Raw genomic sequence first — 13,596 nt, 5'->3', positions numbered from 1 at the left:
CACCTCTGCTACCTTACTCATAGATCACAGTAGGAGGAACGAATGTGACGGTCTAAACTCTCATAAGGAATATAGGACGAGTCATGAGGTTGTCCCGTGGAACATTGTAACAGGTACTAGGAAGAGGCGGTCCAGCCCCCAAAACTTTGAGTCTTCCCGTTAACGACACTGGTACTAGCGGGGGTTGTCCTAGTGGTACTAGAAGCATCTCTGTTAGACCAAATACTGACGTGTTAAGTTTACCCCCCGCCTCCTGTCCCTATGTGTTAGTGCTGACTGGGGTTCCCCAACTAGTCGGGAACCAAAGGGAATCATGGGCAGACCTCCGTAATAAGTCTGTAGATTGGCTTTGTAAACATAAGAAGTTTTCCCCCTTGAACGTGAGCGATATCCTCATGGCCAGAAGAGTAGGATGGGTTGGCCATTCGGGGAAAAACATAAACGATGACTGTGTTGTCAATTTTCACAGACCACAGATGGTCAGCCGATTATTGAGTAGCCTTGAGCAGTCCCCCTTAGCTAATACCAATATTAGTGCGCTCCCCTTGGGCTATTTTTATAAGCCATCCTTTGAACATCCAAGGGAGGCTGACACTTTGCCTTTTTTAACTAATAGATTTTCTGCCTTATCTAGCTTAGATGCACAGGACTGACAATTACCCCTGATGGTTCCCCAGTCACCAGATGAACACAATCAAGCAGACCCCGAAGCAACTATAGCAACCATTAACACTCATAATGAGGCACCGTCCACAATTAGAGGTAATGGTGGAGAAAACCTGAATATTCTGAGCTGGAACGTCGCGGGGTTACAGTCCAAACTTAAAGATCAAGAATGGCTACGTCTGGTTAGAGGACATGATATAGTAATGTTCCAGGAGACCTGGGCAACCCATGACCAGGACATTGAGGGGTTTCATTGCTTTTGTGTGGCGGCATCCCATCGTAATTTGGGCCACCCTTCGGGGGGCCTTTTTATTGGACTTAATGTGGCTGCTGGCGGAAGAATTAAAGTACTTCCAACAAACAGTTGCAACATCCAAGCTGTATTGTTCCAGAGAAAACTTTCTTTTTATTTGGTAAACTTTTATAATAATGATTTTTTTCTACCCTCAATAAGAATTGTATTGAGCTTTTTGATTTTATCTCAAATTTAGATTACCAGCTAGACCGGGGCAATAATATGGGGTTTGTCCTGGGAGGTGATTTTAATGTAAAACATAGAGACAGCCAACTGGGAGTAGAGCGACCTAATCTATCCCCTCCATCGCGTAGGGGTGCTAAGCTGTCAGTATTCCTAGGGTCCCATAATTTAGTTAATGTTATGGATCAGATAGGTACATCAAACATGGCTGTCAACCACCATCCCACATTTAGAGGTAGGGGCCTTAGATCAACTATAGATTTTGTTTTTATTTCCATTTTACTTGTGGATTATTTAGCCTTAGCAGAGGTAATTGCCACTACTCGGGGGGGGGACCACAACCCCATTAAAATAGCACTGAGTATGGCAGAATGACCAATGTTTTTGTCTGATTGTGGGGCAAGAGACTTAACGTTATCAACAGACAACTTAAGATTAGTATGTGAGGATTTGTTTAAACTCTTAACTAATGAGAACTTGCCCCTTATTAATTCCTGTCTGTCACCTGAATCCCCGCACCCAGATATAATTCCGAATAATTTTTCTGAACTTTGCTTGGCCAGTAAAACCCATCTGTTGAAGCCTGCATCATTGGATAGACAGGGACCTAGATGGTTTGATAACAAATGTTCATTGGCCAACAGGAACCTGGGTAAGGCACTGCAGGCCGTACTCAGGTGCGCATCCGATGTGAAACTAGCTAGGAAGGAATACAACAGGGCTGTTAATAAGCGGAAGGAAGTACTCCTTAGGGACCAATGGGAAATCCTATCTCAAGCTGCAACTGACAAAAACAGTAAATTATTTTGGGTCAGTCATTAACACCTATTAGTTGTACTATATCCTGCGAATCCTGGGAATCCCATTTTTCTAATATTTATGCCCTTCCCTCATCGGACACTGATCACTTTGAAAATAGCCCGCCTGTTAGTATATATATAACACTCCCTGAAGTAGAAGAATCTATTCATCAAAGTGCCGGGAATAAGGCTCCTGGCCCTGATGGGCTACCAATAGATTTTATTAAATGGAAGCCAGAATTCTGGGCACCACTCCTTCTAAATGTTTTTAATAATCTTACACATACCTCACCACCTGCCACTTGGGCAAAAAGCATCATTGTCCCGATATTCAAGAAGGGGGATCGGTCGCAGCCTTGTAATTATAGGCCTATATCATTGATCGATAATACCCTTAAAATACTGGGCAGAGTATTGTATAATAAGATACTGGAATGGACAGAGGAATGTTGCATCCTGGAGTCTTGTCAGTTAGGCTTCCGGTGCAAGGTTGGCATCATTGAGCAATGCCTTCATCTCAGCCTTGTATTGGGGAAATATGATATAGCCAGGAAGTCCCCACTCTACTTGGCCTTTATGGATTTGTCCTCAGCTTTTGACCTTGTTAATAGGTCAAAGCTGTGGGCAATCCTTCTGGCCTATGGCCTGGATGAGCCCTTGGTCCACTTCCTGGCACATATTCATAAAGATCTTCAGGCACAAGTGAGAATTGGTAGAGGTGGGGAGGTATCAGGACCTGTCAAGGTTGGAAGGGGGTTCAGGCAGGGTTGTGTCTTGGCCCCCCTCCTCTTTATTATTTATATTAACGGCCTGAACAAAATTCTAACATCTATGTCCCAGGATGTACCAATGATCAACGGGAAACCTCTTCCTGTGCTGCTATACGCAGATGATGCAGTTTTAATATGCCGCACCCCAAATTCCTTGCGTGTCCTGACACAGTGCTTTGTTGAATATACGGACAGCCTGGACTTAAGAGTTCATTTTAATAAATCATTCTTAATGTCCTGTGGTCCCAGGAAACGCCAGCTCAGTTTTATCAGCGTAGGCAATCAAAAACTAACAAGCACACGTAAATTTCCCTATCTTGGGGTGGTCTTTGCTGCGAACGGCTCCTGGACTGAGCATCTTACTCATTCCAGGAGCAAGTTCTCAAAGACCATCAATTCAACCTTAAGTTTTCCACGCCCAAAGAACTCAGGTGTAATCCTAGCGCTTTTAAAAAAATGTAAATCCCAATGTGTCCCTGTGGCTACTTACGGAGCAGAGATTTGGGGCACTGCAAATAGCTCCTGCATTCAGCGGGAAGAGAATAGATTTTGCAGAAGATTGCTGGGAATCCCAATCTCCACCCCGCAATACATTTGCCACAGGGAGTTGAATTTAAACTATATAACTATATAAACATATAAGCCCGAAGCTCCAATATTCCAAGACTTCAGGGAGCCTGAGGGAATTTCAATCCCCTCGCACTCCCTGAAGGCTTTGTTTTATTTGTTAGAACACTCTGCCCTCTAGTGGCAGAATGTTCTAATAGCCTTGTACCCCTTCGTAGCAGGGCTATACTGATTTTTAAAGTCCTGTTGCCTTGTTAATGTCCTTCACCTTCGGCTCAGGCCTTTAACGCTGCAGCGGGCCTTTAATATAGCCTTATAGCCCGCCGTAGAGGGCTATACCGGCTATTAAAGGCCCTCTCCAGCGTTAAAGGCCCCGAGCCGAAGGCGAGGGCCTTTAACAAGGGAGAGGGACTTTAATAGCCGGTATAGCCCAACTACGAAGGGCTATAAGGCTATTAGAACATTCTGCCACTAGAGGGCAGAATGTTCTAACAAAAAAGAACAAAGCCTTATGGGAGCGTGAGGGGATTGGAATCCCCTTTAGGGTCCCTGAAGCCTTTGTTCACAGCCAGAGCTGTGAACAAAGAAACATTGGAATGTTGGAGCTCCAGGCTTATACCAGCCATTATAAGCCCGGAGCACTCCATTGTTTTCAATGGAGCTCCCAACATTCCAATGTTCTAATTGCGGATATAGCCCGCTCGGGCTATAAGGCTATAACATTTTTGTGGGGGAAAAATAGTTTTGTCATAAGAGTGACCATAAGCAATTGACTCGCTTGTTATCCAAAGGAGAAATGTTAAGAACTTCTGGGCATGTGGTGTTAATCAATGAAAATACCAGAATTGCATCACGCAGTGGAATGTATTTCAGGAAAATGTAATGTTATTGCAAATACCATTATCACAAATGCCAGTGGAAGAATCCAAGGGCCAGATGTATGCCCAGACGTGGGTCCCTTGCTCACTTTGCCACTGGTTTCAAGCTAATCTGGCTGATGAGGGGTGTTACTCCGAACCTGGTCCCAGGATGCTTGTTTCTGGTCCAGGGAGGCCCTGGCTTGGCAATTCGGGCTGGACTGTTCCCATGAGGTGTAGGGTCAAGACTGATTTGCATATGGCTGTGTCTGAACTGGGGTGGCAAAGTGAGCTAAGGAATGATGATGGATTAAACCAAGATCTGTGACTGGGGTGAGCGTCTGAAAAGTTTCAGTGCTCCATCCAGTTCAGTTTGCTTTATTCGATTTTAGTTTTAAAAATCATAAAAGCATACATTTAAAAACACTCATAATTAAAATTACATGCAGAAGTTACATACAAAAAACGCAAAATGACAAGAAGATAAAAGCACTTGTCTCATACTACATGAATAAGTTCCTTTATAGACTTCATGATTTCCCGTACCCCTGGCCATCGTGCATAGTTGCAGGGTAATTGGGTGCAAAAAAGCCAGGGCCACAGAGTGCGCGGGTATTTCTGCCCTTCGGGAGAGCTGGTTCTGTCCTTGGTTTCAATCAAGAGGTATGTACCACGCTTGGGTAAAAGTCACATAAGTCCCAGACGGATATAGAGCCAACACCTACAGGGGGGCACAAAGTTCGCAAATAGGGGACAACTGAACTGCTTCTAAATTTTATTAAAACAAGGTCACCGTCAATGTCTTTTTTTAAAGGGCCTAGCCATCCCACCCTTCTAACAGACATAATGGTTCCATCCAAACCTAGGGGCAGGGGCCTGTTTTTAGTTAACCAATGTATGGTTTTGTTAAGTAGGTCTTGTTCCCTCTCAATTTTTCTGCATCCGAGTGTGGGGACACCTGCAAGGACACACACAAAAGGTACAGCCTCCGGGGGTAGCTGTATGTGTGTAATATTTTTGAGCTCTGCTCTAGTGGCAGTAAATTGTAAGGGGCCGGATTTGGGGTTCACTGTAGGGACATTAGGGAGTGGAGGGATAGGAACTGGGAGGTGAGTTTGAATGGTACTGCTTGTGCCAAGTGGGTTGAGACAGGTTGTTGTTGTTACAGATTTTTCAGTTTGACTATGGTTGGACTTAATACATTTCTCTATACCCAACAGCCTGTCCTCTAAGGTAGACATTTTAACCAACAGTGGAGAAATGAGTGAACTAACCAATTGTTCAATCTTGGACAAGAGGTTCATATTAAAGGACGAGACCAATTGATCTATTTTTTCTTCAAGATTTGAAGGGGGGTTAGTTGCAATGGATGGGGAGCTAATAGATAATTTTTGTTGTTTTCGTTTGTTCCCTGAGGGCTTAAGCCCCTCCCACTTCCTTTTGTTAGATGAGGACTGGGGATAAACAGCGTTTGGTATGATGACATTTTTGGGTTGATAAAGATGTACCAGGGGGCTGGCGATTGGGGTTAACATACTTGTTCTTTTGGCGGGACCCAGAGAGGGAGTTATGGAATCATATCTGGGATCCACAGTATTATAACTAGTTTTACAAATGAAATTTAACTCGTCCAGTAGCGAGAGTTGTTGCGCTATACCATTTGGGTCGGGCAGTTGGTTAGTCGGTGTACCAGTTTTAGCAGAATCAATTGCTAGGGCGATGGGCGGAGATGGACTGTGGGGAACTTGTGGTCCTAAATACCGGGCTCTCTGGCTAGTAGATATGTTGGTCTCTTCCCTGTGGGTCATTGTGGGATGTGCAATGTTAGGCTGTTGCGGACAGCAAATAGGTTCTAGAGGTATTAGGAGATGTTCAGCTTAGTCCAGTGGGTATTCCATTGCCATAATATCACGAAGATTATAATGTAAATACCTTGGCAGATTGGTAGGGTCAAGGGGAGTGGCCCCGTCCCGGCCTCCTTGTGCCTCTGAGGGCCACAGAGGGCCCGCCCTTTGCCCGGGCTTAGCCCGCGCGCGTCCCGCGAGGCGAGGCTCCCAGCTGTACTTGTGCGCCACCGGGCGCCTGGAAAACGTAAGCGGCGTACTGGCCGCAAGATCTGCCGGGAATTGAAGTCCCTGGGCGGCAGAACGCTGTATACAGGAGCAGCGCCCTGCAGGTGAGTGCCCCCGAAGTCTTTGGCAGCTTCCCCGCTTCACCGGGGCTCCCAGCTGTACTTGTGCGCCACCGGGCGCCTGGAAAACGTAAGCGGCGTCCTGGCCGCAAGATCTGCCGGGAATTGAAGTCCCTGGGCGGCAGAACGCTGTATACAGGAGCAGCGCCCTGCAGGTGAGTGCCCCCGAAGTCTTTGGCAGCTTCCCCGCTTCACCGGGGCTCCCAGCTGTACTTGTGCGCCACCGGGCGCCTGGAAAACGTAAGCGGCGTCCTGGCCGCAAGATCTGCCGGGAATTGAAGTCCCTGGGCGGCAGAACGCTGTATACAGGAGTAGCGCCCTGCAGGTGAGTGCCCCCGAAGTCTCTGGCAGCTTCCCCGCTTCACCGGGGCTCCCAGCTGTACTTGTGCGCCACCGGGCGCCTGGAAAACGTAAGCGGCGTCCTGGCCGCAAGATCTGCCGGGAATTGAAGTCCCTGGGCGGCAGAACGCTGTATACAGGAGCAGCGCCCTGCAGGTGAGTGCCCCCGAAGTCTCTGGCAGCTTCCCCGCTTCACCGGGACTCCCAGCTGTACTTGTGCGCCACCGGGCGCCTGGAAAACGTAAGCGGCGTCCTGGCCGCAAGATCTGCCGGGAATTGAAGTCCCCGGGCGGCAGAACGCTGTATACAGGAGCAGCGCCCTGCAGGTGAGTGCCCCCGAAGTCTCTGGCAACTTCCCCGCTTCACCGGGGCTCCCAGCTGTACTTGTGCGCCACCGGGCGCCTGGAAAACGTAAGCGGCGTCCTGGCCGCAAGATCTGCCGGGAATTGAAGTCCCTGGGCGGCAGAACGCTGTATACAGGAGCAGCGCCCTGCAGGTGAGTGCCCCCGAAGTCTCTGGCAGCTTCCCCGCTTCACCGGGGCTTCCAGCTGTACTTGTGCGCCACCGGGCGCCTGGAAAACGTAAGCGGCGTCCTGGCCGCAAGATCTGCCGGGAATTGAAGTCCCTGGGCGGCAGAACGCTGTATACAGGAGCAGCGCCCTGCAGGTGAGTGCCCCCGAAGTCTCTGGCAGCTCCATCCACAATCTCCTTGTGTTTGCCTAATGAATAGTTGAGCAGGTACCAAGAAGATGTAATACTAAAAAAAAGTGGAATATGAATTGTACAAGGATGGCCTAGAAACAATTGCTGGATGTGACTTTGATACTTTTGGGAGGTGCACAATGAAATGTCATTGGAGAATGATTGTGTGAGGAGAGAAAATGTGGTTGTGCCATCCTCTTTAAGAAGCAAGGCAATAAAGTTAGGTCAAGAGGAACATTTAGGGATTTCTAAGACTATTTGGAGAGTACAGCATGGCTTTTCATGGGCAGTCACGGACATGTGTGTAGAAAAGTTGGTAAGGGAATGTGTGGCATGCATGGAATATGATCAGTTTCAAATACACTTAATCTGCCAGTACTGCTCTAACCATCTATTGGTCAAGTGTCTTAAAAGATTTATCAGACACATTTATAGGACATTTTACCCAAGGACATTTACCCTCACACTCTATGCACTCTTGACTGTTCTGTAGTGAAATCGCCATCAAGCATGGTTTCCCAACCCCATTTGCATTTTTACGTTTTTTAGGTTGAGCGTATCAGGCATCGCCAGGCTGGTTGCAAAAGACATATTGTGAGCTTATCAAGAACTCCCAGGAGCTTACAGACACCCATTGCTTTCTTTATTTTTTTAATTCTTTTTATTGAACACATACAAATTATAAAACACTTACAATAAATACACTGGGATGCCTCTTACGCACAGTACATATACATATATCCTGCTATACAGAAATTTTCCTACTGAAATACCAACATCAGAGTTTAAGGGTCCTCTGACATTACTGGATCTTCCCGTACTGCAGGGAGAGCGCATATATCACCTCTACATACATTCCAGGGCCCCAAATCTTGCCCCGTTTCTTGGGTCCAAATCTTCCATCCATTTCCCGATTGTAGGTGGCTGATTCGCCCCCCACAATTGAGCTATATTACGCTTGGCTATACCACATGCCAACGTGGCCCATACCTTTCCATGGGACGGGAGATCCGTCGGGTCCCAAACATTCAGGAGGCAAAGCCGCACCTCCAACTCAAAACTCACTCCCCACACCTCACACACCTTGGCATGTATAGTGGACCAGTCCCCCCGGATGAGGGCACAGTCCCACAGCACATGAAAGAACGTTCCAGACTCGCCGCATCCTCTCTTGCACTCATCGCTCACAGCCAAGCCCATTCGCACCAGCCGTGGGCCAGTCACGTAGCAGCGGTGGAGGATCTTCAACTGAACCAGCCGGAGCCTCATTTGGATTGCGACGGCCCTCGGTGAGGCCACGGCCTCCCTCCAGTCCTCATCATCAAGGATCAACCCATCTGCTGTCCACTGGTCCCTAAGTACCACCAAGGGATCCTCCGTGTGATTAACTAGTTTTTTTATAGATCAAGGAGATTGTTTTCGTTGGAAGATGACCGTCCAACACTCGATCCTCCAACGGGGATGCCTCCGGGAGCATCGAGTCGCGGGGAATACCAGCAAGCAGCGCGTGTCTAATCTGAAGGTACCGAAACCCCTCCCTCTCTTGCAAGTGATATCGTTCCTGCAAAGTTTCAAACAGGAGGATGCCATCTTTACCCCAGAGATCCCCAACTCGGGAAATCCCAATGAGGTCCCATTTGTCGAAACGCTTGGACTTCCATAAGCAGCCCAAGCGTTCAGAATTCCAGAGGGGTGTGGCCAGTGTGATCTTCCCCACCCACCCAAGGGAGCGGCTAGCCTCATGCCAGACCTGAACAGCAATCGCCGTTCGTCCCACCAGGAGAAAGCGTCTGGGCCTCGCATAAAGTGCCCTAGTGAATTCCTCCCCGGGAACCTGGCCGCGGTCCATAATATAGCCGGGGTCCAGCGGCGAGCCATAGATAGCCTGATTAACCGCCGCCAATTGTGACGCCCAATAATACTTTCGGATATTAGGCAGACCGACCCCCCCCGTCATACCAGGGCAACGTCAATTTCACAAATGCAATTCGGGGCCCGCCGTCCCAAAGAAGCTGTCTCTGGAGAGACTCAACCTCCCTGAAATACGACGGGGGAACTGGGTCCATAGAGTTCTGAAGCGCGTAGAGGAAACGAGGAAGAGCCATCATTTTAAACAGCACAGCGCAACCGAGAAGAGAAAGCGGAAGCGACTTCCAAAGAGTCACGTCATGCCTAAGCCGAGCCAGGGGAGGCAACAAGTTATTGGAGTATCTGCACTGAGGATTCAGGGATATAACAATACCGAGATATTTAAATCCCTCCGTTTCCAGTTTGACCGGGCAACCTGGAGGAACCTCCGTGGGGTCACCACTCAAAACAAACAAGACCGATTTCGTCCAATTAATGGCAAAGCCGGAATATCTGCCAAACACCTCCAGGACGTCTAAAAATGCAATGAGCGAGGTGCGGGGAGAGGTCAAATACAACAAAATATCATCAGCGTAAAGCGATATCTTGTCCTCCCAGTCGGGTGTCCATCTGAGCCCCCTAATCGATCTATCCCAGCGAATCCAAGCCGCGAGCGGCTCGAGCGCCAACGCAAATAACAGCGGGGAGAGAGGACAGCCCTGTCTGGTGCCCCTCCCCATCGCAAAATCGGCCGATCTGCGATTATTGACAACTACTCGGGCCAGCTGACCAGAGTATAAGAGGCGGACCCAAGAAACAAACTCCGAGCCTATACCCATCTTGCCTAAGGCGGCAAAAAGATATGGCCATTCCACTCTGTCAAAGGCCATGGTGGCGTCCAAGGATAACAAAACCATTGGCTCGTGTATCTGTGATGCCCCTCCTAGAACCCATGCAACCTGCGCAGATTAAGAGCTGTGTTCCGGCAGGGCATAAAACCCGACTGATCTGGATGAATCAGCGTCGTGATAACCTTTACCAGGCGGTTCGCCAATAATTTTGCCAAGATTTTGGGTTCAGCATTTAACAAGGAAATTGGCCTATATGAAGAACACTCGGTCTTCGGCTTACCTTCCTTATGCAGGACTATAATATTTGTAACGCGCTGGTCATACTGAAGCTGACCCCTCTCCCTACTCTCCACAAACATGCTCCTGATGAAAGGAGCTAACTTATTCGCATTTACTTTGTAGAGCTCAACGGGGAGCCCATTTGGGCCAGACGCCTTACCCGAACGAACCCCTCTAATCGCCTAGGCCACCTCATCATTCGTAAGGGGAGAATCAAGGAACTCCTTCTTCTCGTCCGAAAGGGTAGGCATCGAAATGTCACGAATCATGTCTGCATTCTCGGACTCCGAGTATTTACATTCAGCCGCATACACCTCCTTATAGTACCTGGCAAATACATCCACAATCTCTTGCGGGTCAGTAACTTCATCTGATCCAGCGGGCCGCAGCACCGGAACCAACCGCGACGCCCATTCCCCTTTTTCCAACCAGGCAATCAGTTTCCCTGCCTTATCCCCGTGCTCGTACACCCTACTCTGGGTATCTGCCAATTGTGATTTTGCGTTGTCACGGCCCAGGGACCGGTACTCATCCTTAAGGAGACGCAGACGATGCAGCCCCTCCGGCGTGGAAGCAAGCGACACCTCACATTCCAGCGCAAGCAACTCTGATTCCACCCTATCAATCTCGGCGCGCCCCGACTTCTTCTTTCCCAAAATATATGATAGCAGTTCCCCTCTAAGGACGGTTTTATATGCTTCCCATAAGGAGCACTCGGAGTCCACCGAGTTTACATTCTCTTGAAAATACCTATCAGCCACGCGCATGATCACCTTCTTTGCCACTGGGTCTCGGAAGCCCCAAGCGCTTATAGGTGCAACCCGAGCTACATCGTGCCCGCCAAGGTCTAAACTGAATCAAATAGGCTAATGATCCGAAATCCCCCCTAGCCAAGTGCCGCACATCCCGGAGCCATGCCGCCTGGGCCGCTGGTACCAGGACATAGTCTATCCTGGAAAGGGATTTGTGCGCAGCCGAAACATCTATATATTGGGAATCACCAGGATTCTTAAGCCTCCACCCATCAACCAGGTCAGTTGTGTCCACGAAATCAATCAACCACCTCTGAGACGTCAACAGCCCACGAGCCGGGCACCTATCAACATTCCCATCCATAACTGCATTAAAATCACCACCAATTATCAACAACCCAACAGGCAATGACAAAAGAAATTTGCACAAATCGTGAAATATATCTGTCTGAAGGGCCGGAGGAACATATACAGACAAAAAAGTTACAATTCGCCCTTCCCACAACCCAGAGATACCCGCATATCTCCCTCTATTATCAATCCAAGTGGCCTGTACGGCCAGTGGAAAGGTGTTCTTAAGCAAAATCCCGACCCCTCTCGACCCCGTCGTAAAACCAGCATATGCAACCAACTTATAGCCCCCCCTATGGAGAGCCAGGCACCGCCTTCCCATAAGGTGAGTTTCCTGCAGTAACACCACATCTGAGGAATGCCTCCGAATCAACTGGCCAACCATACCCCTCTTGATCTTATCCCCCAATCCATTCACATTCCAACTCAATGCGGAGATTCCCACCTCCCCTTTAACGGAGGACATTTACAAAGCAAAAGAAAACAAAATAGCTCAATGGCAACCAGTGTAAAAAAAATTCACATACAAAAATACAATAACCAACCCCCAGTCCCCCCCCCAACCGCTCTCCCTGCACCCCTGCATACAGCTTGTGCTCATCCCCAACTAGCAGTGTGCCTGTCACCCCCAACTAACTACGAAAATCTAAAGGTAGAACACAGAGGAGGGCCTACAGACCAACCCGCCAACCCCCATCCACCGACTCCCATGAATGCACCTGTACTTCAAATAACTCAATGAAGTCCAAAACGGAAAAGTCCAAGCACCGACCACCCGAGAAGACACACCCCAACTCAACTATCTTCCGCCCCCTGCTAAGCCCCACTTGACCACCTCATTGTTCCTCTGCCTCCCCTTGTTCCGTAGGCTCCTGGTCAGGGCGCTGGGTGCTCTCCAGCCAGTCCGCCGCCACTTTAGGATTGTCAAAAAACCAGGCCTTTCCGTCAAGTTCTACTCTGAGGCGGGCTGGAAACATCATAGCATACCGCATGCCTTTGTCCCTCAGCTTCTTTTTGATCGTGACGAACCTCTGCCATTGTTTCTGGACCGCCTGGGTAAAGTCAGGAAAGAACAGGAGCGTCGCATTCTCAAATTCCAGGGGATCCGGCGAATGAGCCGCCTGCAGGATAGCATCCCGGTCGCGAAAGTTAAGCACACGGGCAAAATTATCGGACAAGGATTTGCCCCGACCCTGGGCCTGCCCCCCAGTACTCTGTGAGCACGTTCCACTGTGAAGAACTTACTAAGTCCCTTCGGTTTAAGAGGATTGAGGATGAGGTTCTCCACAAAAAGGTCTGTGGCCTGCCCCTGCGCCTTTTCGGGAACACCCAGGATGCGAACATTATTGCGACGGGCCCGCCCTTCATATTTCTCCAGCTGCCGATCCGTGCTCTCCCTCGAGGATCTACGGTCACCGACCTCCCGCTGCAGCTGACTCACGTCATCTATTAGGCTAGTCGTCTTAAGCTCCAGTGACCTGACCTTCTCATTGGCTTTCGACAGATCGGCCCGAATCAGTCCCATTTCAATCGATACCGTGTCAAGCTTGGCATCAAGGGTCTCCATCTTCTGTCCACCCATTGCTTTCTATTGTTTGCTTTATTGTCATTCTCATTTGCTTGCTTCATATTCAGTGGTTTTCCTTGTCCCATATTGTGATTGTCCCTCCTCTGGAGCATATGAATTTAAATGAAATACCAGTATTTGTAAAACGCACAGCTACCTCCGAAGTGGTGTCCCGGAGCTGGGGGCCCATGGTGCTGGTCTAACCTGCCACCGGCACCGGGGATCGAACCGTGAACCCCGGAGTCAGGCACCCTCTTCCACCTTAGTCTCTCAACTGTCCGTTGCTCACTTCCAGGGAACTAGATTTAGCTCGAACACTCCATAAGCGTGCATGTGATTTTGACCTGTCTCCCTCATATGCCTCTTATCTTCCGTTCCATGTTGTTCTCTCTCACCCGTGTGCATTTCTCTCCCCACAGGCAGGTCTCTTGATTCTTTCTGCTTAAGCACTCCACAAGTGCATGTGTTTACTAGCTGTCTTCCTTGTGTACTTCTCTCCCCTCTGTTTCTCTCTCATCATTGAGTATCTCTCCCCTTCACGCTGCTCTCGCTCATGCATGTACTTCTCTTACCCCACC

This window comes from Lissotriton helveticus, chromosome 12 (assembly GCF_964261635.1).
Source record: "Lissotriton helveticus chromosome 12, aLisHel1.1, whole genome shotgun sequence".
NCBI classification, from domain to species: domain Eukaryota; kingdom Metazoa; phylum Chordata; class Amphibia; order Caudata; family Salamandridae; genus Lissotriton; species Lissotriton helveticus.
Note: the sequence above shows the minus strand (reverse complement) of the source record.